Source organism: Dryobates pubescens, chromosome 9 (assembly GCF_014839835.1).
Source record: "Dryobates pubescens isolate bDryPub1 chromosome 9, bDryPub1.pri, whole genome shotgun sequence".
NCBI classification, from domain to species: Eukaryota; Metazoa; Chordata; class Aves; order Piciformes; family Picidae; genus Dryobates; species Dryobates pubescens.
The window spans coordinates 11,250,930-11,278,138 of record NC_071620.1 but is presented as its reverse complement, the minus strand read 5'-3'; positions in this window follow the sequence as shown (position 1 = coordinate 11,278,138).

The window sequence follows — 27,209 nt, the reverse complement described above, 5'->3', positions numbered from 1 at the left end:
GAGAGTCAATAGTCTGCTCTAGTAAATTAAGAATTCCGCCTAGATGTGTAACAACAAGTTCAGCATTCTCCTCTCTCAGGACACTAACAGTGAAATATTTGAAATCTGAAAAGTCACCTCATTAATCAAACTAAAATCTATATAATGCAAATAATGGAGTGTGGAAGAGGTAGAATTCAAGATTGCTCACCCTGTCTCAATCCTTTATGCTTTTGTGCTGTGGCCTGTAACATAGTGTGACTATGAGTAACCATGGACAGCCCTAAAGACTACTTGTGCCAACAGAAATGTCACCTACTGGCCAAATACCTTGTTCCTCTGGAAACTCACCCACAATTTAATATATCCCTTTCACCCCAATAGGTTCTTCTACAATGTTAAAGGAAATAGTATTTTGCTCACATCTGTAGTATTTTGTCCACATATGTTAACACTCAGCAACTGCTGCTTGGCATGTGTGCCCATCTCTTCATCAGGGTTATTGGCAAGTGAACATCCCCAACAATGCAAATAGTTTCTTGGTCTTTTTTACACCTATAGTGTGGTGTGGAAGAAACTGAAACCAGAGATTCATTTTTAACAGCAATGTCATGGCCCAAAACCATGAGGCACCACTGACCTAGCTGTGCCTGGCCATGGAAAAACAGCGTGACATCTGAAGCTGTTCTTGCAGAACAGAGGCATTGGGTATGTATTTTCTGAGGCTCTTGGTCCAACTTAGAAAAATGGGTCAGTATGACCCAGCAAATGGTTCAGTATGAAATAAAGCTGAATGGGTCAGTTCTTCCCATCTGAAATGCCTTGACAATTTAGACTTCTAGTTTATTCCCATCCATTTTCTACACTGAGGACCTTGCTTGCTTGCAATGCTCTGAAATGTTGAAGGGGAAGAGGGAAGAGAAAGCACTGTCTCTAATGAATTGCAGGTAAGGAAAGGACCCTGAGTGATACACTACTGCACAAATATTCTGCTCCTCCTGCCTCAAACAAAGCAAACAAAATCCCTTTCAAATGCAAAGAATTAACTGATGTTAAGGTGAACACCATCCAGGCCCATCAGCTGTCTTCTAGTTGTAGAAAAGATTACTATTCAGCAGAAGATATTTAATTCTTTCTGTAATATTTTTTTTTTCATTAGCCAAGGATCCTCCTGGTATCTCATTAATTATATGTGTTCCAAAATACTTGCTGATAGTTGCAGTCATTCAGAGATAAGCAATATGAGAACAGAAAATTAATAACTGTGTCATAAGAAGCTCTTGCCAAACTACACTTAAATTAATGGATCTAAGAAATTATTTCTTTTCTAATGAGAATCATTAAACATGAGATTGAATTTCAGCAACATCTGAAAATGCATAAGAGACTGTCAGTAACTTCAAAGTCTGGGCAGCAGTTGAGCAGTCTCAAAGGTGAAGAAAAAATGTTTGGGGAGAAAGTCTTAAAAACCATTATTTTACAAACATGTTAAACCTATATGTAAAACTGGTGAAAATTCTTCTCTTGGGATTACCAATTAAAATACATGTAAAATGAACCTAGAGAAAATGAATCAAATGAATGTATGGGAAAACATAATATCTCTGCCTGAAAGAACTTACAATCCAGACAGATAATAGAAAAGCATGAAATAGATGATACAAGCAAGGAAAAAAAGGTCAAAAAACAACAGCAATACTCACAAGTGGAAGGCAACCATTCTTCATTACACAGCCAAAACTTAAACTCTGTGCATTAAAATAGTATTTAGCAACAAAAGAAATGTGGAAATAGCCTAGAGAGAGGGAATAAAGTCAGTGAAACTCAGGAGCAGCTGAATGAAAGAATGGCTGAATACAGCACATTTTCTATCTAGTTTCTAATTTTCATTATTCCTTTTAGCTGTCAGCTGTAATTTGACCCCATAAAATAATGGAATGTACAACAAATATCAGAAAATAAAACTAGAACTTAAGAATATGCTGGGTCAGCTACTATCATCTCTATTTTACTCATTTTTCTATTACCCACGTGAAAATACTTCAGTGGAAACTGCACACAATGCAATGCAAATTGTATTGTAAAATTTACAAACAGATGGGATAGCCATTCTTAATGAAGGTCTTATTGCAATATTGTTAATTACCTGACATAGCAGTTTTGGTGCAACAGGTTCTAAATATATTAGGTTTTTAACAGCCACGTAACATTTTGTGTTCTTGCTGTCTGTATAAACAACAGTTTTCTGAATCCAAACACCGCACTCAGTCTTCATATACAAAGCATTTATCATGTGTGAGGAAGTTCAAAAACTAGATTTCAAGGTTTTGAAAATTTGTACTTAAGGAAGCAGCTTTTATCCAGCTTCAGAGCCAAGGGATACAAAATTACCAATCCTATTTAATGAGCAAGATTTAGAGGACAACAAAAGTTGATTATGAACATTTCCTGAAAAAAGATTACCACTATAAATTCAATACTTGAGTTTTTCAGTATGTTGTCTACCTTCCTACAAGAAGACAGGAAATAATTATGTCTAGATTTCATCTTCAGCTTTGCACTGAGGTAACTAAAGCCATGCCAATGATACACAGTGATGAAGAGATGTGAATTGTTTTTCTTCCAATGCAACAAATACTGATTAAACCTAGAAGAACTGTCACATGAGATACTGCAGCTAGAACATGGTCTGGAATCCAATCCAGAGATCCTGGCTGTCATTTTCGAGTTCATTAATGAATACATTGATCTTTCCTTCTGAACCTCTAATGAGGCCAAGCTTCCTTCGCCCAGGAGAATCTTTAATATGACTTAATTCCTAACAGAAGTGTGAGTCAGTACATTCATTATCCTTAATGTCAGTCATTTCCCTAGAGCAGGAAACTAAGAGAACCATAGCAACAAGGAGGACTCACTGGACAGAAGAGCCCAGAGACATCTTTTCCCCAACAGCTGATTTAGACATAAATTATGAAGACAGTCTCATTTTGCCACAATAATCTTTAGAAATTGTTTTGTGTCAGAGTTACAGCTTAGGGAGACTGTAGGTTTTCTTCTAGGCATCTGTGTTCCGTTTGCAGACGTAATTCAAAGCATCTGGGTAGTTCCCATGAAGAGAAAGCCCATTTTGAGCAAAAAGGAACAAGTGGAAGCCTCACAGTCTCTGCCATCTGCCAAGGAAGTACATTTGTTTCATGGATCTATTTCAGGATTATAAGCAACAGGCAAATATTCTTCCACAACCTCAGTACTGCAATGTTAAGTGTCTGTGATGCCAAATGATATTAAAAAGATTTGTTCACAATACTACTAAACACTGCTGCAGTACCTGGTCTCTGTTCTCCTACTACTCTCTGCACTGCTCTAAATAACCATCTCTGTGCTGTCTAGTACCAACACACTTCTACTGGATGTGGTTTTCCAGCCAACCACACTGAACTTCTTCAAAGGTTTCAATGGTTCTATGGTGTTTGGTGGCATACTGTGACAAATGAGGCTTCAGTTCTGAGTAAAATATTATTATACCTTACCTTACTATTCTGAAAGAGATACCTGAGCTGGTGATGGCACTGTTCTACCTTGGTGAGGGAAAGAAAACTAGCAGCCTATACAGATATTATTCAGTGCTGATCCTCCTGAATTTTCCAGTTGTCTTAGTTTTAACAAGAGTGAGACAGAATCTTCTTTTACTCCCCGAGGAGGGAAAAACAAAAACGCTCTCACAGAAACGGAGTAATGAGCTGACTGAAATGCGTAAGTAAATACATAGCACAGCACACTATAAAGCCAAGTAAATGATATCTAATAAGGATAATCAAAGTATCTTCGTCAAGGAAAAAAACCTCCCTCCCAATCCATGTCTCCAGACACAGGCCCTCACTGTGCCCCCTACACTAAGCTTGAACAGGTCCAGATTGCACATGAGGAAAATACTCAGGCCTCTCAAAACTCAGACTATTATAGCAGGCATTGTGATCGGTGTTAGGTAGTTCTGGTCATTTTCAGCTTCATGGGAAATGCTCTTTTTTCATTTTCTTGATTCTTGTGCTGTTTGTTGAGATGATTGCAGTACTGCATTGTTTTTGTTTGTTTGTTTAGTATATAATTCTTAAAGCTATTAAGAATACAAAGAGAACACTAAAAAGTTTCATTCTATAATATACCTATGTCAAACCCTTAACTTATGCTAATACCAAAAATCATTAAAAACTTAATTATTTTGTTATTGGTATTATTATATTTTCATTTTATTGTTATTGCTTCATTAAAGCTGTTTGGGTTCTCTTTCCAATACACAGGTCTCTCTCCCTTATTTCCTTTCCCTTACCCGAGTTAATAGAGACTGTCTGTCACCTGTCTGGTGTTTGGCCCAGCCCTAACCCTTGAAAACATCCCATCCCAGCACAAAAGAGGATGGTCTGCCACTATTGTCACTGGAGTAGTTCTCCAGGGCAATCCTTTTTGGTGAGAAGAAAACTTTTTTCCCGTGGTGTTGCATTTTGAGGCATCAGATTATAGCTGTCAGGTAAGCAATAAGATTAGAGGGAACTGAAGATCTGCAGATGTTTCTGGAGATATTATGCAGATCCAAAGACTGTACTGTGTAATATTTACATTTAAAAAAAACATACTACAGGGTCCAAGATATGCTCATCCTCTGTATAAAGTACATCACTCAGAAGGCATTTAGTGTAATAATTAAGATCCAGGAACAAATGTGAAACTAATCAGTACCCCTGCTTGCTAAAGAAGAGTTCAATTCTGAATCCCTCGAGTTCATCTTGTCTGGTAGTAGTGCTAGTGCTTTTTACCTAACCTTACGATTTTTTTTGCAGTAGACTCATGCATGCATATGCATAAGACCAAGAAGGGATCTCATTATTAATGTCTATAAATATCTGAGGAGTGGGTGTCAAGATGAAGGTGACAGTCTCTTTTTGGTGGTGCCCAGTGACAGCACAAGGGGCAATGGGCACAAACTGGAACCCAGGAGGTTCCACCTGAAGAGGAGGAGAAAGTTGTTTGGTGTGAGGGTGCTGGAGCCCTGGAGCAGGCTGCCCAGAGAGGTTGTGGAATCTCCTTCTCTGGGAACTTTCAAAATGCCTCTGTATGTGTTCCTAGGTGATCCTGCTCTGTCACAGTGGTTGAACTAGATGATTTCTAGAGGTCCCTTTCAACCCCTATCTTTCTACTATTCTAATAAGCAATGAAGGCTTGAGAGAATATCAGAGAACATAAGAGCAGTATGGGTCATTCATTATCAAGAAAATACTAACAAGAATAAATTATTTAGTTGTTATGCTTTGGAATTCAGGAGAGAAAAAAAAAAAGGTGTTTCCTTGTGAAAGACCACCTTTTTACTTTTTGCCATGTTCCTGCCCTAGGTGCCACATACCTGCCTTCTGCAAGCTTGGAGATAGTCAGCAAAATCCCTGATGATGGTTACTATGCAGGTGCTCAAATGCATGAGAACTCTGACACTTTCACACGTTAGAAAAAGGTATATGTATGTTTATAGACACATGTATCACAGAATCACAGAATGTTAGGGGATGGAAGGGAGCCCAAAAGGTCATTTAATCCAACCCCCCTCCCAGAGCAGGATCACCCCTATCAGACCACACAGGAACGCATCCAGGTGGATCTTGAATATCTCCAGAGAGGGAGACTCCACAACCCCACTGGGCAGTGTGTTCTGTCACCCTCACACTGAAAAAAATTTCTGCATGTTTACATGGAAGATCACACATATGTAAAATTGTTTCATGTTGTAATGACATATTAGAATAGAATAGAATAGAATAGAATAGAATAGAATAGAATAGAATAGAATAGAATAGAATAGAATAGAATAGAATTAACCTGGTTGGAAGAGACCTTTCAGATCATTGAGTCCAACCAATCATCCAACACTATCCAATCAACTAAACCATGGCACCAAGCACCCCATCCAGTCTCTTCCTAAACACCTCCAGTGATGGTGACTCCACTACCTCCCTCATCAGCCCATTCCAATGGCAAATCACTCTTTCTTTGAAGAACTTCTTCCTAACATCCAGCCTAAACCTCCCCTGGCACAGCTTGAGACTGTGTCCTCTTGTTCTGGGGCTGGTTGCCTGGGAGAAGAGACCAGCCCCCACCTGGCTCTGTGTTGTATTGCCACTGCATGTCAACATTCATTAATGCAGATTGATAATCAAAGATTTTAGCAAGATTTAGGAAGTTCTGGTTTGAATGGAGCCACTTCCAACTCATAAGAAATTAAAGGAGTGTACAGTGAAGGGGAATTCTCTTGGAATAAAAAAGAATGCAGCTCCACTGGAGCCTGTTGAGTTGTTAGATGCACAGTCTGCCACCAAATGTTGGTGTCAGTGAAAAAGTCAGGCTGAACGAGTTGGAGGCAGGAGTTGGTGGGCTGTTCCCTTTGCTGGGTGTTTCATTCTTCAAAAAACAGTTGTTCCCTTGGACTCTGGAGTTGGGACTTGGTGCAATATTGTCAGGGTGTGAAGGTGCATTGCAAGTCAAGGGGTTTTTTCCGTTGGTTTGTCTTTCATTGTGGATCTGGCATAGCCAGCCAGTGCTGAGGCAAATGAGAGGCGGAAGCAAATTAGGATAAAAGGAACAATGGCTGTGTGAAAGGAAGGTTGCTTTCCTCTGAACACCTGATCCTGAGGGAAATATCCTACTGGCCAAAGCAAATTGCATTTGGCTTTTAGGTGAGGTGTAAAAGCATGGTCCTACCCACCTAAAAGGTGTTGCTCTTTGCCTAGTAGGGTTAAAGGAGGAGCTTAAGCTGGCATGGCATGGCTTTTACACAGAACATGTAAGCAAAGGACTTGTCCAGATCTGCTGTATGCAGCTGGCACAGAATGACTAATTCCTTTCACCTGGCCTGCTGTAGGAGGAAAGTAGAGAGATATCTGGTGAGATCTACATGGTCATGTGGAGAACTCTGCCACTGCATGGATATAGATACTTGGAAAAAATGCAGCTCTACACCATTTACTAGTCTTTCTGGAAAACTGCAATATGGATGAACCATGTGAACAAAACATAGCTGGTGCTTCAGATGTTTTGTCATTTGAGCCTGCTTGCTTAGGCTGCTGTGAGCTTCTGATTCAGGAGTCTAGCATCAGGCAGACCTCCCAGAGGTAGTGAAAAATGGATTTCAGATCCTAAAAAGATAACACTTCAGATTTATAGTAGTCATACCTCTTTTAAACAAACATGCTATCTGCGTCAAAGATTGTATATGTATAGTATACAAACTCTCAGTATTGCATGAGAAATTACCCCCTGACTTAAGATAGTATTTCTCCACCATTATTCTACCTGGAACCACAGATCTTGGCCCAAGGAGATAAGCCATCTCCTGATGGTATTCTGTCATTGCAAGCATCTCTTCCTTTTCAGTTGAAGAGTATGAGGTGAATCAGGTAGCAGAATACTACCTGAAGGCTGTGGCTTTGTTATGGTTATCTCTGAATCAAGGAAAAAATATTCCTTATGTTTCCCAATCTTACCAAGATGGGTATGTGTCCACTTTCGTCTCTAACAGTAAAAACTGCTCAAGTAACTTACGAAATAATATGTGCAGGGTGTAAGAGCAATTGCTCACAATGTGCAGCTACTTGGCCAGGACAGAATTTTCCAAAGCTTTTTTTTTGCTATTAACCTCTGGATACTCAGGCATAACAGGATGTAGCAAGAGAATTAAACTGAGCAGACTGCTAAAATACCTGCTAATTACCTTTACTTAACTTCCTCTAGTATCAGTCTATGAGCAGGATGCAGTTTCAAATAATTAGGCGTATGAAGCCTTTAAAACTTCATTAACTGTTTCATTTTCTAACTGCTCTGCATTAGCTGAACAATTTTTGAGCCACGTGGATCTCTTTGTACAGTTTTAGGGGTAATTCTAGGGAAGAGGTGCTCCATGGCTTCCTTTCCATGGGCAGGAAGATTCTCATTCTACAACCACATTCCTAGCTCAGTTTAGGAATGATGAAGTAGGGATGCCAAGCTTTACAGAGCAACTGCATTAAATAATTCTTCATAGTGGAAATGTAAGTCAAGAGGTCATGCAGATTTTTCTCAGCTCAGGGAACGCAGGCTGATCTATGTACAAACACAGACACAAACCCCAACATTTCCATACAAAATAAGGAAAGAAGCATGGCCAGCACTATTCCCTCTTTGCTACTCATTGAATGGTCTGCCTGTTTCTGATATTGCTGGTTCTGCAAAGTACTGTTCCCTAATGCCACAGAAATCAAGGAAAATGTTAATGTTTTTTGTAGATCACTTCACAGGTTAGATTTCTATCTCTGCTGGGGGAGTTGTGTAATTCAAGACAGCTATACCCTGACTACATAACTGCAGTCATTTCCCTTCCCAGAGAGATAAACCTTTTCTCTTTTCCAAATGAAATCATTTCCCTTCAAGATAACTTTTGATAATACTAAGAAATACCTCTTGAACAAAGTGGAAAGATCTCAAATGAAAAAAGACACAGGTAGTTAATAGAAGGGTACCAGAGATGCTTTCACCAAGCAGGGAGATAAGCAAATTGTAGGTGAGTGGCAGCACTCAGACCTGGTTCAGTATTTGTTACTTTGGGTACTGAAGTATCTGCTCTTTTAAACTGGTGGCAAACTGCTTATAATGTCTGTGCACCACCCTCATGAGCATAGAAATATTCTGCTTGTTATAGGCATAATGTCAGTTTCTCCCTTATGCAAACTACCAATTCCTCAACACCTAAACAAATGTAACACCAATGGGAGTGAAAACACCAACATCTCTACTTAAAATGTTCCAAATTTTGGAAAGATATATTAAGAAGTAGGAAAAAAACAAGACACCTGAATAGTAGGATGGGGCAACAGTTACTGTAGACACAAGGCAGTAGAGGAAACTAGCAGCTGGCTGTCCTTGCTGAGGCACTTCAATGTGTCCTCCTGAAGGACCATCATGTTTCCCATCCAAATTAGGTCATGTTCCTTGCCACACCTTGCTGATACACATTTCTCACTTAAACTATTACTGTCTCTTCAGAGGCGTCTTGGGTGTTTCCACCCAAAATTTGGTGCTGTGGTGCCCCACTGTTTCCCACACCAGGCCCTTTGCTAGGGACACCTCAGGGGTGTCCTCAGTCCCTGTGGACAGCCTGGGACATACTCCTGTCCTCTGCAGCTGTGGAGTGTTTCCCACATCAGGTCAAATCTATCTGTGCCACTGTGGGACCCAGCAGGAGGAGGTGATCCCCATCATAGACCTGAAGAGCACTGGCCCCACACCTCACTCCTTCCTTATGTCAGCCTCAAGGGGGATCCCTTCAGCCTTGTGTACCTGCTTTGAAGCTCCCATATCTCCATTTACTATGGAGGCAGAGGATGTGCCTCCACGTTGTCCTCAGTGGCCTGTTCATGACCCACAGCAGGCTTCAGTACTGGGACATCCCCTCTCAGTGCCACCCCTACGTGTCTGTGGTGCCACTGCCATGTTGTCACTTACAAGGAAGTAAGGTAATTTTATGCTATCATCACGTTATTTAATTGTAAATGCAAAGAGCAGAACATTTGGTTGTTCTTACTTTATTCTTATTTCTTCATTTGTTTTGTGCAGGAGCTGAAATAAGTGAATTCTACATGTTAGAGAAGCCCTTTCATGCCAGGTACCAAATCTATTTACAGAACAGGCAGGGTCAGCTCTTGTGGTAAGAAAACAGGAAATCTTTATTCATTTGATCTATTTCTCTCCTATTCCTTGCCTCTACCTGTACCAAGTGTGAAATCACTATGGTTCAGAGAGCCTTGCAGGAGCCAGAGATCTTCCTCTTATCTCTCAAACAGCTATAAAAATGGCACCATTCTGAAAGGGTGACCAGATTTATTTTTAACATGGAAAAGCAGCAAGCATTTCCTCCTTCTCAAAAGTAGCTGAACCATCTGGGCTGAGATTTCCTTCCTGCAAACCTCTATGCTTGAATAGAGAAATTTAGCTTAAATAATTGCTGTTCAGCTAATCATTCAATTTCAGGGGTGAGGGGCTGGGGAGGGTGGGCGTAACCCACAACTGTTGTAACATCTGGTAATTTTGGTAAAAGGTTATAATGCTGGACCAGAGCACGTAGAAAATCAGCTGGACATTGGGTGAATCCTGGTCTCTGGGTACACATAATGGACATGTTCACAAGAGAGAGATAATCACAGAATCACAGAAACATTCAGGTTGGAATTGACCCTCGGGATCACCAAGTCCAACTGATAACCCTACTCTACAAGGTTCACCTCTAAACCATATCCCCAGGCACCACATCCAAGCAACCCTTAAACACATCCAGTGTTGGTGACTCAACCACCTCCCTGGGCAGCACATTCCAGTGCCTGACCACTCTTTCTGTGGAAATCTTTTTCCTAATGTCCAGTCTAAACCTACCCAGTCAGAGCTTGAGGCTTTTCCCTTTTCTATCACTAATTACATGGGAGAAGAGGTAATAATGATGGGCAACACTTTGGTTTGGTATTTGATGAAATGTTTTATTCTCTTCTCCTTAGGGTTAATTACACTTCTTTTTTTTCTCCCCTGTTTTGCAACATGTTATAAAGGGTATGTTGCTGAACTGCAGTCTCCCATTGGCAGAAGGGCACCATTTAAGCTAGTCTAAATCACCCATTAATGTCTCTAAGGGTAATGACCACAGCCTACTGAAAACATGCATGTAGTAACATGCACCACATGAAATGCCACTGTCTCTATCATCTTTCCTCTTAGTTTATGCCAATATCATTGTTCCTTGTAATTACATTGTTAGGTGCATTGGTTGATCTGCACCACTGTAGTGTTGAAACTGGATTGTTTCCTTGGTATTTGGCTTGTTTTCTTCTTTATATCATTGCCAGCAGAATGCTTCATGCTCTTGCTGTTATGTACCACGAATGATGGTAATGAAAGGATGCAGCAATTATGATGCACACACAGGAGGGAGCTGGATGCAGGCAGTAGCCCTTAATTTAGCACTCTTGTTTTATTACCTTCTTAGGTGTAACTAGCATACACAGAATATTAAAACAGTTTTTCAGTGAGGCTATGAAAAAATATTCCCATCGACCGCTCAAATGGAAGCAAAGAATCATGTTTCACTAGAGGCTAGGTAGCATGAAGCAGCATCAGTGACAGCTCTAACACAATCTGACAGATGAAGGTCTACAGAAAACTTAATAGTTCATTTGTGCCTGAGCACCAATCTGTGTGTGTAATGCAACTGATACTTCAGTGAGTAGAACAGTACAAAACAAGAACGATGTATGTTACTCCTAACTACAATGATACCAAGAAGACAAGACAGCACAGATATTACAACTAAAAAACCCAACCAACCAACCAAACAAAACAAACAGAAAGTAGACATTACCTTGTAAAAGCCCTTGTAGTTTTCTGCTCTATGCCTCTTTTTGCACTATGACTGAACTGGACATGTTTATCTTTGAAAGTTTGGGGATAGCCATCCAGGAGGGATACTGTGCAGGTGGACAAACATGAAAACTAACACATCATAATGGCTTCAGCATTTAAGCACTAGTAAAAAACTAATATTAAACAAATTGTATATGTATAGATATGGAAACTGTGTGTTGCTACATGTGGCTTTCTAAATCTCCCAATTTTTGTGGCAAACTCAATGACGCTTGTAACTCCTTCTTGCTACAACTTGTGTTATGTTGTGTTGTGCTACCTGCTACCTGTGTTACTACTAAGACAGATTGGCAAAGAAAGGTTTTAGGATACTTATATATGAAGTTCTGCTGGGTTGGACCCCATATTCCCAAGACAATGGCTCCCCCTGTTCTCACTGTCTGGCTCATCATCATTCTCTCTGCATCAGTTCTCTATAGCAATAGTAACCTATCTCAACACACTAACCAAAAAAACCCTCTGGAGCTGCACTGAAAATGACCCATGATAGATGAGCAATCTATAGCTCTTTGCTGACCTAAGCATGCCCTTATGATTTCTGTAAAGTTAACCCCACCAAAATATAAGGCTAGTGTATGTTTGTACACATCCACACCTAAACTCTCATGCTGACATGGCAGGGGGTTAGTGTATGGCTCGAAAACAATTGAGTCCATCAGTTTAGATGAAAACTTCACACTTTGGTGTGTGCCCTTCTTGACTCTAACATTCCTATGTCCTCTTTGAATAATAACGGAGCCTGGGGACTTTTGCAGGTTAGAAAACATTAGAATATCACAATCTTTTCTGCTGACTGATACCACCCCATATTCATAGGCTGTTGGATTTCTCAGGCAAAAGAGAAAATGCAGTTGTACTGCACACGGGATTTACCAGAGAAACTATGCAGGGACTGGGGCAGCAGTAGGAACAATAGTGGGAAGTTCACATTGGACCAATTATTTTATTCTCCTTTATTGCAGGAGACACAGCAAGTGACACACTGCTTCTATCACCTGTGAACAAGGGGAATTTTGTCGCTGTCAAGAAAAAAAATACCCTTTCATTAGGAGCAGGCCAAAAGTTCTCAGACAAAAAAAAAATCTGCATAAGAAAATGCTGTTCTGCAGCATGGGCCATATCAAGTTTGTTAGCTATGGCTGCAGAATACCAGGGGTTATTTAGTGCATAAGTCTTCAACACAGCCTGCTTTCCTTACATAAAATTCTGTGTTCTCTAGGAGTAAAATAGGTATAGGAAGCAGGTCCTGCAAATAAACTGTCTTGCAATTAGTCTTGGAAAATCACTGGCAATTTCCACCCCCACTCCCCCCAAGATAAATTAAACATAGATAAATTAATTCAACGATAAATCAAAGAGAAATCTCTTTACCGCTGGCGAGCGCACGTGACTGTTCTGCAGAATGTATCTGCGTGCGTGTGCCGTGTCACGTGCTGAATGTTTGATGCTTCTCCTCTCACGTGATGCAGACCTGGGGTTCTGTGACACTCGGGGAGCTAGCTGAGAGCCTTGCAAGCCTCACTCACAGTAGGCAGAGGTTATTTTTTTAAAAATGCAAAAATAATCTTCGTCACAGTTTACACCATTTCTGTAAGGCATCGAGTACTCCATCACTTGAATAAATTATGTGGGCTATCTTCGTGATGCTTTTAATAGAGCCTCTCCTCCAAAGAAACACTTACTGGTTTATGTTCTAGTACAGGCAGTAGAGTCACATTAAACAGAGAACATGTTGTTCCCTGTGATGATATACTCTGAAAATGGATGTTAGCCTTTGTGCTTACACAACGTGTGAATTCACTTGATTTCTCTCAAAAAAAAAAGCCCAGCATGTGGAAAAAGCTTGGCGTCTTTGCTTGGAAACAGGCTGAATTGCAATAGCAACCTTTGCTTGGCCTTGCACCATGCTGCCAGTGCTAAACAAATAGAAATACTGTGTAGCAAAAGATGCATAGGAATAAAATAAACACTTTGGCATTATAAATGACAGCACTTACTGTGCACTTGACAAACAAGAGGGGTAACAGCCTTGCTGCCCGCAGGCTTGCAGGGCTCTGCCACTCTCCTTATCTGCTGTGCTGCACTGTGTACTTACCCCGGTAGCTGAAGGGAGAGCATCGAGCACTGTTGCATTGTACATTGTGCACAGCAATAGAGCTGGTCAGCAAGGCTTCTCCAGGCAGATTGTGGCAGAACTTGCCATGTCAATTAAGCCTTTTTCTGCAAAAAGTGACGCTGATTTTGACAATGTTTTCCACAAACTACAACAAAGAAATCACAAATGGCACCTCATTGAATGAAAGTGTGTTTGCTTTGTAAAACTCGAGAAATTATATCAAAACACATTTCATTACAGTCTGACATTAATTCATGACACAGAATTGCAAGAGAAGTGTGGCCAGCAGGTCAAGGGAGGTGATTCTCCCCCTCTACTCAGCTCTGGTGAGACCCCATCTGGAGTACTGCCTCCAGTTCTGGAGCCCCTATTACAAGAGGGATAAGGACGTGCTGGAGCGAGTCCAGAGATGAGCATGAGGATGAGCAGAGGGCTGGAGCACCTCTCCTATGAGGACAGATTGAGGGAGTTGGTGCTGTTCAGTCTGGAGAAGAGAAGGCTCAGAGGTGACCTAATTGTGGCCTTCCAGTATCTGAAGGGGGTCTCCAAGAAGGCTGGGGAGGGACTTCTCAGGATGTCAGGTAGTGATAGGACTAGGGGGAATGGAATGAAGCTGGAGGTGAGGAGGAAGTTCTTCACCATGAGAGTGGTGAAGCCCTGGAATGGGTTGTCCAGGGAGGTGGTTGGGGCGCCATCCCTGGAGGTGTTTAAGACCAGGCTGGACGAGGCTCTGGCCAGCCTGATCTAGCATGGGGTGTCCCTGCCCATGGCAGGGGGGTTGGAACTAGATGATCCTTGTGGTCACTTCCAACCCTGACTGATTCTATGATACTATGATAATGTGGTATAATTTTTCATGAAGATGTTTGGAACAGCAGTAAGTAAGATGGTATGGTATGAAATACTAAAATGGAACTAGTACATAAGCCCCACAATGCTACTCATTAAGTATTTTTCATTTTAGTTAACTATTAGGTGAAAGTATGTCATATTTTTGTGAGAGAGAGTTTTTAAATTGGCTTTGCTTCCATTTGCAAAGAAAAGGAGCTTTTGTGAATAGCTTCATAGAAAAACCCCATAGTCTATTAAAAGTATTATCTTTATCTGAAAGCACAGGAAAGTAAGACAAGTGAAATTTTATTTTAGCAAACAAAATTGAGCAATCCCTCTGATTTCAACCGAAAAACTAGAAGAAATTAGGTGCAAACAGCTCAGGAAACATGAAGTTCCCAGGTAATACAGTGATGTGGCATGTTAGTGCCTCACAGTTTTGTAGTAATTACACTAAGTGATGCTTGATTTAACATTAAGAATGTATTTCTGTCATTCTTGCTGGAGCATGTCCAGAGAATGGCAATGAGGTTGGTGAGGGGTTTGGAACACAAGCCCTATGAGGAGAGGCTGAGGGAGCTGGGGCTGCTTAGCCTGGAGAAGAGGAGGCTCAGGGGAGACCTTATTGCTCTCTACAACTACCTGAAGGGAGGTTGTAGACAGGCGGAGGTTGGTCTCTTCTCCCAGGCAGCCAGCACCAGAACAAGAGGACACAGTCTCAGGCTGCACAAGGGGAGGTTTAGGCTGGACGTTAGGAAGAAATTCTATACAGAGAGAGTGATTGCCCATTGGAATGGGCTGCCTGGGGAGGTGGTGGAGTCACCATCATTGGAGGTGTTCAGGAGGAGACTTGATGGGGTGCTTGGTGCCATGGGTTAGTTGTTTAGGTGGGTTGGATTGGTTGATAGGTTGGACGCGATGATCTTGAAGGTCTCTTCCAACCTGGCCTGGTCTATTCTATTCTATTCTATTCTATTCTATTCTATTCTATTCTTAAATAAACATTATTCCTAAAGACAAAACAGTTCACGTGTCTATATGAACACAAAAGGCATTCACACAAAAGGCTCATTTGTGTGAAAATTGTTATTTCTGTTAGAAAACTTTTACAATAATCCTGTCAGTGTGAAGAATTGTTTCCATTTTATTATCCTGGGTTTTGTAACATTTCATTTATGTGCCCCCCATCATATATTAATGGATTTCTTTACTCTCAAGCTAGAGAAAGAAGATCTCTTTTACTGCAATTCCCATCAGTACTTCAGAGAAAATGTTTTTGTTATGGGTGCTCTGAATGAATGTCTAGTCTTCCAGTGTACTTGAGAGTTTGAACAAACTCTCTGTTTCCAAAATGTTACCTTCAACAAACAAAGGGGAAAAGAGACAACGTATTAGAGCTCTATGGGAACAAAGCAAGTTGTTACAGGTATTTCAAGTTAAAAACAAGATTAAATTTAGAGCCATAAACCATATGAGTTCTCATGCAGTTTTGCATGAGAACTGTGCTGTACTGAGCTGATTTCTTTCTGTGAACATATGTAGAAGACAGTGTCATATCTGCATGCATTTTATCTCCAGCGCTTCTCAACTCACATAATGCTGCAATTAGCCAATTGCATATTAATTACTTGCATATGGTGGTTTGTTCCAAACTTTTTTCTTCTTAATAAAAAAATCACAACTGTTGAAGACAAGAGACAAGAAATAGTACACAGTAGAACTTCCTTTCCTGCTGATTTGACCAGTAGTAAGTGGAACACACCAACAGAAATAATGGAAAATTTATGAAGGTGTTCAGGAGGAGCCTTGATGGGGTGCTTGGTGCCATGGTTTAGTTGATTAGGTGGGTTGGATTGGTTGATGGGTTGGATGCGATGATCTTGAAGGTCTCTTCCAACCTGGTTTATTCTATGTATTTTTATTCTATGTATTTAGGGATTACTCTGCAGCCTTGGTTTCATGGTGATGAGTATGCAGAAAAGGGGGGAAAAGGATTCAACATCAGGTAAATTGGCACTGAGTTGCAAAAAGTGTAAAGTTCTGTCTTGGTGCCTGTGGATAAGTTTTGATGCCAGAGTGAATGACTTCAAGAAAAGTTTCTGGTCTTCCTGGTACACTGAAGCTACTAAAACATTGCCCTAACTTCAGTGCATTAAGGGGTGAAAGCAGAGTGCTGGTCTTGACACTCATCCCCACAGTCAGCCACCAGCAAAAGCAGGAAAATGTAGACCATATCAAAGGACCAGACATTTCTTCTGATAAGGAAAACTCCTAGCAGAGGTGACTGCACAAGACGTTTTTGCCACTTACGTTTCTAAGAAGCACTCTACAGCATCATTCACCCAGCACACTCCCTGGGAAAACTCCTAGCCCCAAAGTAGAGAAGGGCATTATCTTTATACCTCTTGTAATCATTTTATAGAAAAACAGCTCTTGTCTAGAAACTGTAATTATATTATGCCTAAAATAATGGTTGGACTTGATGATCTTGGAGGTCTTTTCCAACCAAAGCAATTCTGTTATTCTATGACAAATTTGCACAGTTTTACTTCAAATCTTCAGGGATTTTATTCCAAGCATTTTTGAAAGGACCTTTAAACAATGTCATGCTAAGATGTTCTACCTACGTTTTTCTGCAACATAATTCCTCCACAAACTTACCTTATTTGTATATCATTCCCTTCTAGTTTTTATTTATCCTTGAAGAGAAAGACTTGGGGTTATTGGTGAATTAAAAACTAGAACATGATCCAGCAATGTGTGCTCACAGCCCAGAAAGCCAATTTTATCCAGTGCTGTGTCAAGAGAAACATTATCAGCAGGCTGGGGAAGGTCATTCTGCTCCTTTGCTCTGGTGAGATCTCATCTGGAGTGCTTTGTCCAGCTCTGGGGCCCAAAGCATAAGAAGGATATGGATCTGCTTGATCAGGTCCAGAGGAAGGTCGCAAACATGATCAGGGAGCTGGAACATCTCTCCTGTGAAGACAGGCTGAGAGAGCTGAGGTTGTTCAGCCTGGCAAAGAGACCTTATAGAGTACTTCCAGTACTTAAAGGTGGCCTACAGAAAAGATGGAGAGGGATGTTTTATCAGGGAATGTAGTGATAGGATGAAGGGTAAAGGTTTTAGATCAAAAGAGGGTAGATTTAGATTAGATAAGGAAGAAGTTTTTTTATTGAGAGGATGGTGAGGCAATGGAATGGGTTTCCCAGAGAAGCTGTGGATGCCCCCTCCTTGGAATTGTTCAAGGCCAACTGGGATGGGGTCTTGAGCAGCCTGATCTAGTGGAAAGTGTCCCAGCCCATGTCAGAGAGCTTGGAACTAGCTGGCATTTAAGGTCCCTCCCATTGCAAACCATCCATGACTCTATGATTTTTATTTGCTTCTTGGTAGAAAGCAAGCAATGAAGATCCTATCTGTCTTTGAAGGTGATAGCAAAATGTTGACAGCTAAAATACAACAGAAACACTGTTCCAGAAAGAAATGTTTTGTCTGTGAGCATTGACAATATCTGTTTTGACTCACATGTATGTACTTGAAGAATGTTTGAAGAATCTCACACAGATAAAGAATAACTCAGGTTTCAAAAGTGACCTAGACAAAACAGCACGAGGAAATACAGGCTGACAATTGCATTACTGTAATTTTTGCAGACCCAAGATACCTTAGCTGATACCTTTAGAAATACAGATCTGTAACTGTTCACATAGCCTACTGACCAGTATTTAGGCCTTGAGACAGCTCTTATTTCAAGAGGAAGTAAAGCACTCATGTGGCCTTGAGAATTTTAAGGTGAAAGCTGGAGTTGACTTAAAAGTGATCAAGCTGCAGAAAAATATGTCTAACAGTGTACCTTTAGAACATCACAGAAAAAAGATACATACAAAATTAATGACTGAAGAATACACTGATATCAAGATGGTTTGGAGACCTTTTTTTACATCCTGGATGTTCATCTTGTTTGGATTGAAAAAAAACCCTCTGCCATATATAATTGGATGTTTCATCTTCTGTTTCAAAGCTTTGAAGAATGGTCCAGTATAAACAAAATCACAGCTCTCCTGTGAATGTCTAAACAAGGAAATGACAATTTGTCAAAACTAAGCTCCTTTTGAACAGTTCAGACAGTTACACTGTATCAATAATAAATTATTTTCCTGAATTTCTAGAAAACCAAGCCATGAAAGTCTCTATCTTCCATTTAGGCTGTTTCACTCTCATACTTTAAAAGAGAACATAACTGCAGTCATGTAGAGAAAATCTGCCAGGATGCTCCCCCCTCTCTCCTACTCACTAGTAATGAAAGTCAATAGTGGATGCTCCTCTGTCTGTATAAGCTTGACTACTTCTACCTATGAAGAGATACCTTTTTTCCTCTTTCCATATACTCCTCTTTTGCACTTCTAGCCAAACATGGCAAACATTTACATTATCAGTTAATAAGAGGTTTAATATTCAGGTGTGGTTGAAAGTAGTCATGGTAATTTGACAGGTTAAGCCTCTTCCCATTCCCTCACACAAGCCCCAGAGTGACCAAATACTGTTCTGCTCCCATATGTAAAAATGGCACTTCACTTGGAGTCTTCAGATTAGTAGATTAGGTACTTTCCAAAATAAATTGAGTCAATATATCACAGCAGCCACATTTTTCAGTCAGACTAGGGGATGAAATTTGGTCAAGTAGCTTTTATAAACTAAATCATAAAAAAGCTGGATTGTAGCATCTCTCTTACCAGGAGAGGCTGAAAGACCTGGGGCTTTTCAGCCTGAAAAAGAGAAGACTGAGAGGGAATCTTATCAGTGCATATAAATACCTAAAGGGCAGGTGTGAAGAGGATGGGGCTGGGCATTTTTCAGTGATGCCTGATGCCAGTGATAAGACAAAGGGCAATGAGTACAAACTAGAATACAGAAGATTTCACATGAACTTGTCTCCATCTCTGCAGACTTTCAACACGTGTTTCTGCACAGCCTGATCTAGGAATACTTGCCTTAGCAGGAGGGTTGGACTGTATGATTTCCAGAGATGCCTTCCAACCCCTACCATTTTGTGATTCTGTGAAAGCCTTTTCTAGCACTATGGAGATGTAAAAGAAATGGATAATTATTGAAGAAGAAATGCATTAGCACTCTTTTGCTCTGGTGGCTGCACACATAATGATCCTATAACTTATACAAAACTCCTCCAAAAGCGCTGCACATCTGTTTTAATATGTTCAAGACTATTCAACTGAGTAAAATAACTAAATATTTTTATCACACCTTTTTCATGTCTCTTTAGCAACTGAAAAAAATGTGCAGAAGAACCTTAAAATTAGGGTAACAGGATATATGAGCTATTTTTGAAAGCCTTAAGTATAGAAAAAAAAATTAGTGTAATGAATCCCTGTATCACTTTGAAAAGCATAAGCAAAAAGGGCCATTTCTGGTATCTTACCTGACTCAGAGCAGAAATGAACTAGCATTTTTTAAACATCCTTATCTTAATTAGTAATTACAGATTTGGTCCTTCTTGAGGTCAGTCACACCAAGTCCTCTCCTCCCTGAGAGGGCTCAGCATGGCCAACTTTAAATGCAGCAGATGGATGCCTATGAGGTAGGTATCTATCCTTCCTTCTTTCTGCTCCATATGAATCCTTTTTATAACAGGCCCAGCAAAACCATTTTCACTATACCTCCCAAGCTCTCCTCCACAGTTCACCAGGGAAATCCAATTAAAAGATTAAGAAATCGAGGACAAAATAATTCCAGCAAACTAAAGTACTTCTAGTTGGAGTGTATTGACAATAGCTCACTGATTGACAAAATAAGTGGGAGCAGAATTCTGGGAGCAGAATTCTGATGATTTCTGTAGTGCAGCACAGTGAGGAGGGGGTAGGATGATGCTTACTTAGATAACTGACCCAAGACCAAATATATTCAGCGGGACCACTTACCTGGAGGTCAGCAGAATGTAAAAGAAACTAAGATTCTAAGGTACACACACATTTATAGATGTAATTAATATTTTCTCAATGGTTATGTCTTTTCCTTAAGCACCCACTTCAAACATTATAAAAGGTCAAGTACTTCTTTACCCTTTCCAATTTCCTGGTCCTCAAATCACTCACTACCACACGAGTGAATCAAGAGCTGTCACACAGAACAGGTATAGAGGCAAAGCAGCCACAAGTGTTTTGATTCATAAAATAGATTCATAAAACTTCAGGCACTATAGAGTGAGTTTTCAACTTTTACCGTTGGAATAAACAAAGATTGTTAGGTCTAGTTGCCAGAACCTAAGATCCTGTGTTATTAAGATCCTGGATTATTTTGTGCAAAGCAACGTGTTCCTGAAAAAACCTGTGAGCCCTCTTAGGAAAGGAGAAGCAGGAGAACAAGTTGCCCTCTCGAGGCAAGGCTGACAACTCCTGCTTACACAGCTTCTCTGTGGAATTAACTCCCTGGTAACAGCTTTCTGAAGTGGACCTGAAACACTGGGTGTGTTAGCATGAACTTTGTATTTGAATTTCAAATAAATTCCTCTTTGTCAGTCTGAGTGGAATATACTGATTTTAAGATGAATCCTGTCTGAGGAGAGAATGTAGCCCACTAAGCAGCACACAGGATCAGCATAAGCATATTAATAATGCAATTATTATAACCCAACAAACAAGACAGAGTGAGCAAAATAATTTTCAATATGATAGCAAGGTGAAATTGGTATCTTGCAGGCACAACTGCTGATGATGTTCTTGAGGACACTGCAGAGGCAATTTAAGTAAGTGCCCTAAGAAACCTTAACTCCTTGCAGGCTGATAAGAGGATGTGGTGAGGAAGAATGCCATCAAATATCACCTTGGGTGCAGTTTAGATCTCAGATGGGTAAGTGAAAGACAACTGGACTCTTTGTGCCAGAAAGCAGCACCGTTGCAAAGAGGAAATAAAGCCAGCAACCTCTGAAAACTGCTGTTAAAACCACCGGACTCTTGATTCATAATCCCACATCTCTCCATAGGGCTTTAGTGGGTGAATTGTTACCCCAGCAAACATGGGTTTTAGACCGGCATGTAGCAGTGCTCACACTTGCACAAGTGTTTTGCTTGAATAAGATAGAAAATATATAGTGCTGCTTAGTGAATGATCTCCATATTACTGCCAACAGTTGTAAACGAGACACAAGGGAAATGAAAACATTTTTTCAGCAACTATCTACTCTCTGCAAGGTGGAGACGGAGACAAATTGAGACAGTGTTCCAGTTATTCTTCCTGCTTGAAGAAATCTCACAGTTGTTCCTCTTTAGACCAGATTACAGATGGAAGTTTGTACTATTGAAAATAAATTGAAGGCTACCCATGGTTTCTTTTGCCAAGGAAACATCACTGAATTATATTGGTTTTGATATCTCTTGTCATGTCTTTATGATATTACAGATTTAATGGCTATAACTGACAGAATATGTATTCTAACCTGATAAAGAGATTTTTAGAGGTTTTAAGCCAAAAAGCTGTCACTGTTTAAGGCAGTAGGATTACAGGATTCTCAGATTATATTGTGATGTTTAAGAAAGTTCCAAGAAACCTCCAGATACTCCACAGAACTTGTTATTGTTTTTCACTTAGTCCCAGTGAGAATAAAAAGAGGAACAATAAGAATTTACAACTAGAGGGTTCTACTGTACATTTCAATATTATTTTAACTCACTTTGAATGGCTGAACTACGTGGTTAGATGAATGCCTGAAGAAAACAAAGCCAACGGTGAAGACCATTTACCAAAAGCAGTGTAGGATATAAAAGAAAATTAATCATTAACAATGCATGGCAACCTGACCTTCAAATGCAAGCAGCCTCCTAAATTATATCTAAAATCATTCAAAGATAGCTCTCTCTCTATATATATATATCTATATGCACATATATACATTATAAATTTTTACATATACAAAAACTTTGCAAAATACCTCATAAAACTGGATAAAGAGCACAGACAATCTGCTGGTTTAGCACAAACTGATTCTATCAGCCAAATAAAAGAGGTTCATATGCTGAAGTCTTTTGAATAAAAGACTAGTCTCAAATTTTCAACACCCCTCAAACAGGACATTTTCAAAACTTTGAAACAAGATTCACTGTCAGTTTTCTGGGTAGTCAGACCTGCAATACAGTCTTCCTTGGGACTGAATGCACAGCAAGGAGAAAAAGGCCTTGCACTGTAGGAAGTATCCCTTGTCACATCCACCTTCTCTTTAATATAAAGAACTTTCTTCCAGATGTTCAAACCCCGATGATTTTCTTTGCTTATGTCTGATGAGAATCAAGCTGCAAGCACAGAAAGCTCCAGCAGTTTTTCAGTGCTAGGAATAAAGATAATCTCTTGTGCATGTAAACAGCAGTTGTGCAAAGACATTTGTTACGTTTTCAGCTCTGCTACATGATCTAGTGCCCTCACTGAGTATTCATGAAGACCGTGGAGATAGGTTAACATCTATGCAAAAAAAATCTATTGGTATGGAATTCAAGAAGCTTGATTTGTCTAATTACATCAAAAGTAATAGGCTACCAATTATTTAAATGTGTTTTGGAACAAAATCAATCTAATGCATCTCTGAAGAAGAAGGTAATATTACTGCTGATTTTCATATGGGTTTACTAAATACTAATTCTTTGGCTCTAAACAGTGAAGTGTTGACTCTTCAGTGGGCTTTTTCCTCTTCTCTCAAATAATTGAACAAGTATAGCCCAGAAGTAAGTTTATAAAGTACGTTACAGTCAAACAACTGCAGTTGGTCGTTTATAGCTGTTCAAGAAATTATTTTAAGCCTTGGTTGTAGAGGTCACCCACTTCATGTGGAAACATTTTGTGGATCTAAAGATTATCATCATAATTGAAAGATGATCAGCTACTCGAATGGTGCCAGGTTTGAACACAGGCTGCCTCTTCCTACCAGGAAGGTTCCCAAGTTATGCACAATTCTGCATTCCCCAGAGTGAGCTTTCTCTCAGTCATTCCTCAGCTGTCTTTGCAAGGCAACGTGCTTGATGAGGAAAGCAACCCCTGGTTACCTATTGCTCTTTTGTGAGATATGGGCCAATGTAGCCAAGTGAAATAAAAAGATCAAAAGTAGAGGTATGTGAAACTTAGGAGTCTGTAGCCGAGTTTAATCTGATATCTATGTTAGGAGTATAAAATTACATGAACACTGTTTCTCAGACAGTGTGAAATGTAAAATGTTGTGGAAAAAACAGAAGTAATTTACAAGCAAAAATATCAATTTCCTTGTGATACCTTTGAAATAAAAAGGCAAATAACTCCCCAAACCATTAATTTCATTGGAGAAAGTCTTCTCTGCTATTTTGTTTTGTATTGATTTTTAAGTGCTCCAAACATTTTACTGGGTGTTTCATGAAACATCTTGCACTGAGAAACTGGAAAGACTTTTTTTTCCCCCTTTTTCTTATATACATCTACAGCACATAACTCAGTTCTTGCAGTTACAAAAACAAGTCATTATTTGGTTTACAGTACTTTGTAGTTACCCTCCAGAAATAAATTTTGCTGGCAAATCAAGCAAAAAGGCTCATCCAAAAGATGGCTCTGTTAATTTTCAGACATCATATTGCAGGAGGCAAGCACATGGAGAAGGGAAGCAGTCTGGAACCCATCCATGCAATACATTCTAATTATAGCTTGTGTGTCATCTTTCCAATAGACTGTGTGTTTACCAGAAACTGTCACTGACTTTTGAAGTATGTGAGAGCAATTGGGTTGAACAGTGTTTTCAACCTGTGGGAACTTGAGAGTGTCTTTTTCTATGTATGTTTTCACTCCTCAGTATGGTGCATACCATCATTTGCTGTAGAGTTCTGCCATGGGTGAGTAGTCCAGTTTTGCTTGGTAGTCAGCAGAGAGAATTGACCTTGGGAGGCCATTTTGCACTACTTAGATTCATCTTTGTCTGTTGTTTACTTATGGAGCCTAGATTCCCTAGTGAAAGCACATAAATTAGGTCATTTCCAAGCATTAAAAAAAAAGATGCTGCATCATTAAATTTTCAGTAGTGGATATTGATCTCACAAGCAAACAAGTCAGTAAAAGATTTTAAAGAGCTTTACCTTCACTGTGTTTTTAATGACTGTTTCATTTAAAATGAATAGGATGAGTGACAGAACATCGCCTTCTGCATGTGTGTGTACTTTAACAGCATACCCTCATTCACATAAATTACTGGGAAGCTCTTTTAAAATATTTTAAACATTTGTTTTTCTAAGTCATTTTACCTGTTAGATTTATTTGCATAACTAATAAGGTGATATATAAGCATGGCAACCTTTGCTGCTGATTTTGTCATTTGTTCAGTTCCACAGGATGCTTATTGGGGGTCAGGATTTAAAATCCTTAAGAAAAATCAACATGATGTAAGAATTCCTAAGAATCCCACGGAACAGCATACATTGCAAATATCAGGCTGGCTACCTGAACTGACCAAACTGGGTTCCCAAGTCTTGAATTTTCAAAACTAAAGTCATAACAATGTAGAATTGCTTTATTAATAGGAAAATTACATCGGTGATGTTTAGCTTGGTGAAGAGCTGTTGAGCAAGGTGACTACTCAGTAAAATTTTCATGATTGAGCTCTGGGTAGGAGTCTTGGCAGAGCATCCAGACTTCCATGGTCATTGATTCCTCAGATGTATTTTTTAAAGTTCTGGGTCTACATGAATTTGAATTTATAGTGTCCAGCACCTTAAACTCACTAGTGTTTCTCTGCTCTTGTGCGTACTGTGATCTGCAACATTTTTGTTTCCTGGACTGAACAATAAAGACAATAACACACACTTACAGAAGCACCTCTCCAGCCCCAAAATGCTAGTAAGGAAAATAACTACGTGAAACCAAAAGCTTCAAAGTTGATGTAGAGACTCCCAAAACTGACCTGACACATCATATTTAGCTTCTTTAAGTGTTGTTGCTTGGTTGGTTTTTTAATCAATATTCCCTGAGAACCATTGACTAAGAGAAAGGCAAACAAAGATGGATTTATCAAAGAACCAATACTTCAGTACTAGTGATTAAATTCCTACTGCTCCATCATGCTGAAATGACCTTACCTTACCTTTCCACAGTGATTTCAAGCAATACACCTTCTCAAGGAAGTCCTTTCTAGAGCTGAATTTCTTTATATAGCCGATAAAGTAATTCATTTGAATTATTGTCAATTCTGTTCATTATTTGCATGCATCTTTACATCATTTGTACAATGTATGTAAAGAGGGAAAATATTTCTCCTTTTAAAAAAACCCCAAACCCACAGTTGCAATGTTTTTTTCAGTGAAATAAGCTTACTGTGAGTCGTTATGACTTCGAAGTAAATACTGTCTGGGTTTATTGCTGTATCTATTTAATAAAGTTCAATATGAAAGGCCTTTACTTCAATAACTCACTAAACAAATGTAGTAATGCAAGAAGCCAAACATTATGTATCTCTTTAGCACAAACTCTTAAGCAAATATCAGGGTGATTAATAGCAGGACTCAGGCAAGCGCTGCTCAGATCTGTTTTTCTGATGAATTTCCTTCTAAACACCACTGGAAATCTCTGAGATTACTGTTATGAAACTGGCTTTGTTATGGAAGTCTAGAATGGGCTATGCTAACTAGTCATTATTATTTTTTACATGTCAAATTATAGCATCATCAACTGAATCAGGATGCAAGTTACAAATTATTTGTGTGCTTGTGTCTTCATTTCTTAAAATTTGATTTCACTATCTCTCATTACTCTTACTAAAGGAAAAAACAGGGCAGATCCACTGCCAAGGGTAACACTCATTACCCTGAGCAAACCCATGCAGGGGGGTTACTTGGGCTAATGAAATATCAGCTGTAAACAGCTGCTGCTTAAGTGACTCAATACTTGTTCACAACAAACACGGCAACAAAACCTGTTGCAATTATTCTGCTTAGTATAACACATACCCACGTTTATCCTAAAGGACCTAGCTTCTGCTCAAACTCAGCATATAATTTAGCCTGTGATTCAGGCTAATTACTGCTCTGAGAAGATGATTTTTCATCCTGCCTTCAGGCAAGAGTTGCATTTTGGCAGTTTCATGAGACCAAGAAGCATGGCACAAGGGAAGCTGGTCAGTTAATGCCAGAGACCCAAACTCCACATCTCACATATTTCCAGCCATCTTCCCTAACTCCACTTCATTCTGACTGGGGTACTGAATATCAATCAGACACCACAGCACACATCATGTGCTCTGGAGCATATCATATCCTCCACTCACCTTCAAATAAGAGGCAACCTCCAGGCTCACCCTGAATGGGGAGAACCAAAGGACAGGAATTGGATCAGCCAGGTCTTTGTTTCAGAAACACATTCTTGATCAGAATGAATATGTGAATGTAGATATAGCCTAAGTGAATCCCTGCTTTTTCTTGCATTCAGCCTTATTGTATGTGTTTTCTATGTCCTTCACTGCTGTCTTTAATAATAATTTAGGCAAGAATTATTGAGAGTAAATCTCCAAAGCCAAATTTACACAGCTGTAAATCCATGGCTGAACTGTACCTGTAACTTTAGGGCAAATAACCTTATCCAAAGGAGTCTGGGTGCATTACATTCCACTATTACAGGGGTTGTTCTTTGCACAGGATTCTTTATCCAGTTTCTTCTTTCACTTAAACTCACTGGTTTGCCCATCCAGGATATTAGCTCATCATTGTCACTCAAGGGAATATTAGGCTTTAAAATAAATACAAAAGACAGTGTGCTGTGTAGGGATTTAAACAATTCTGTGTGGTTCTGTACCACTAATTC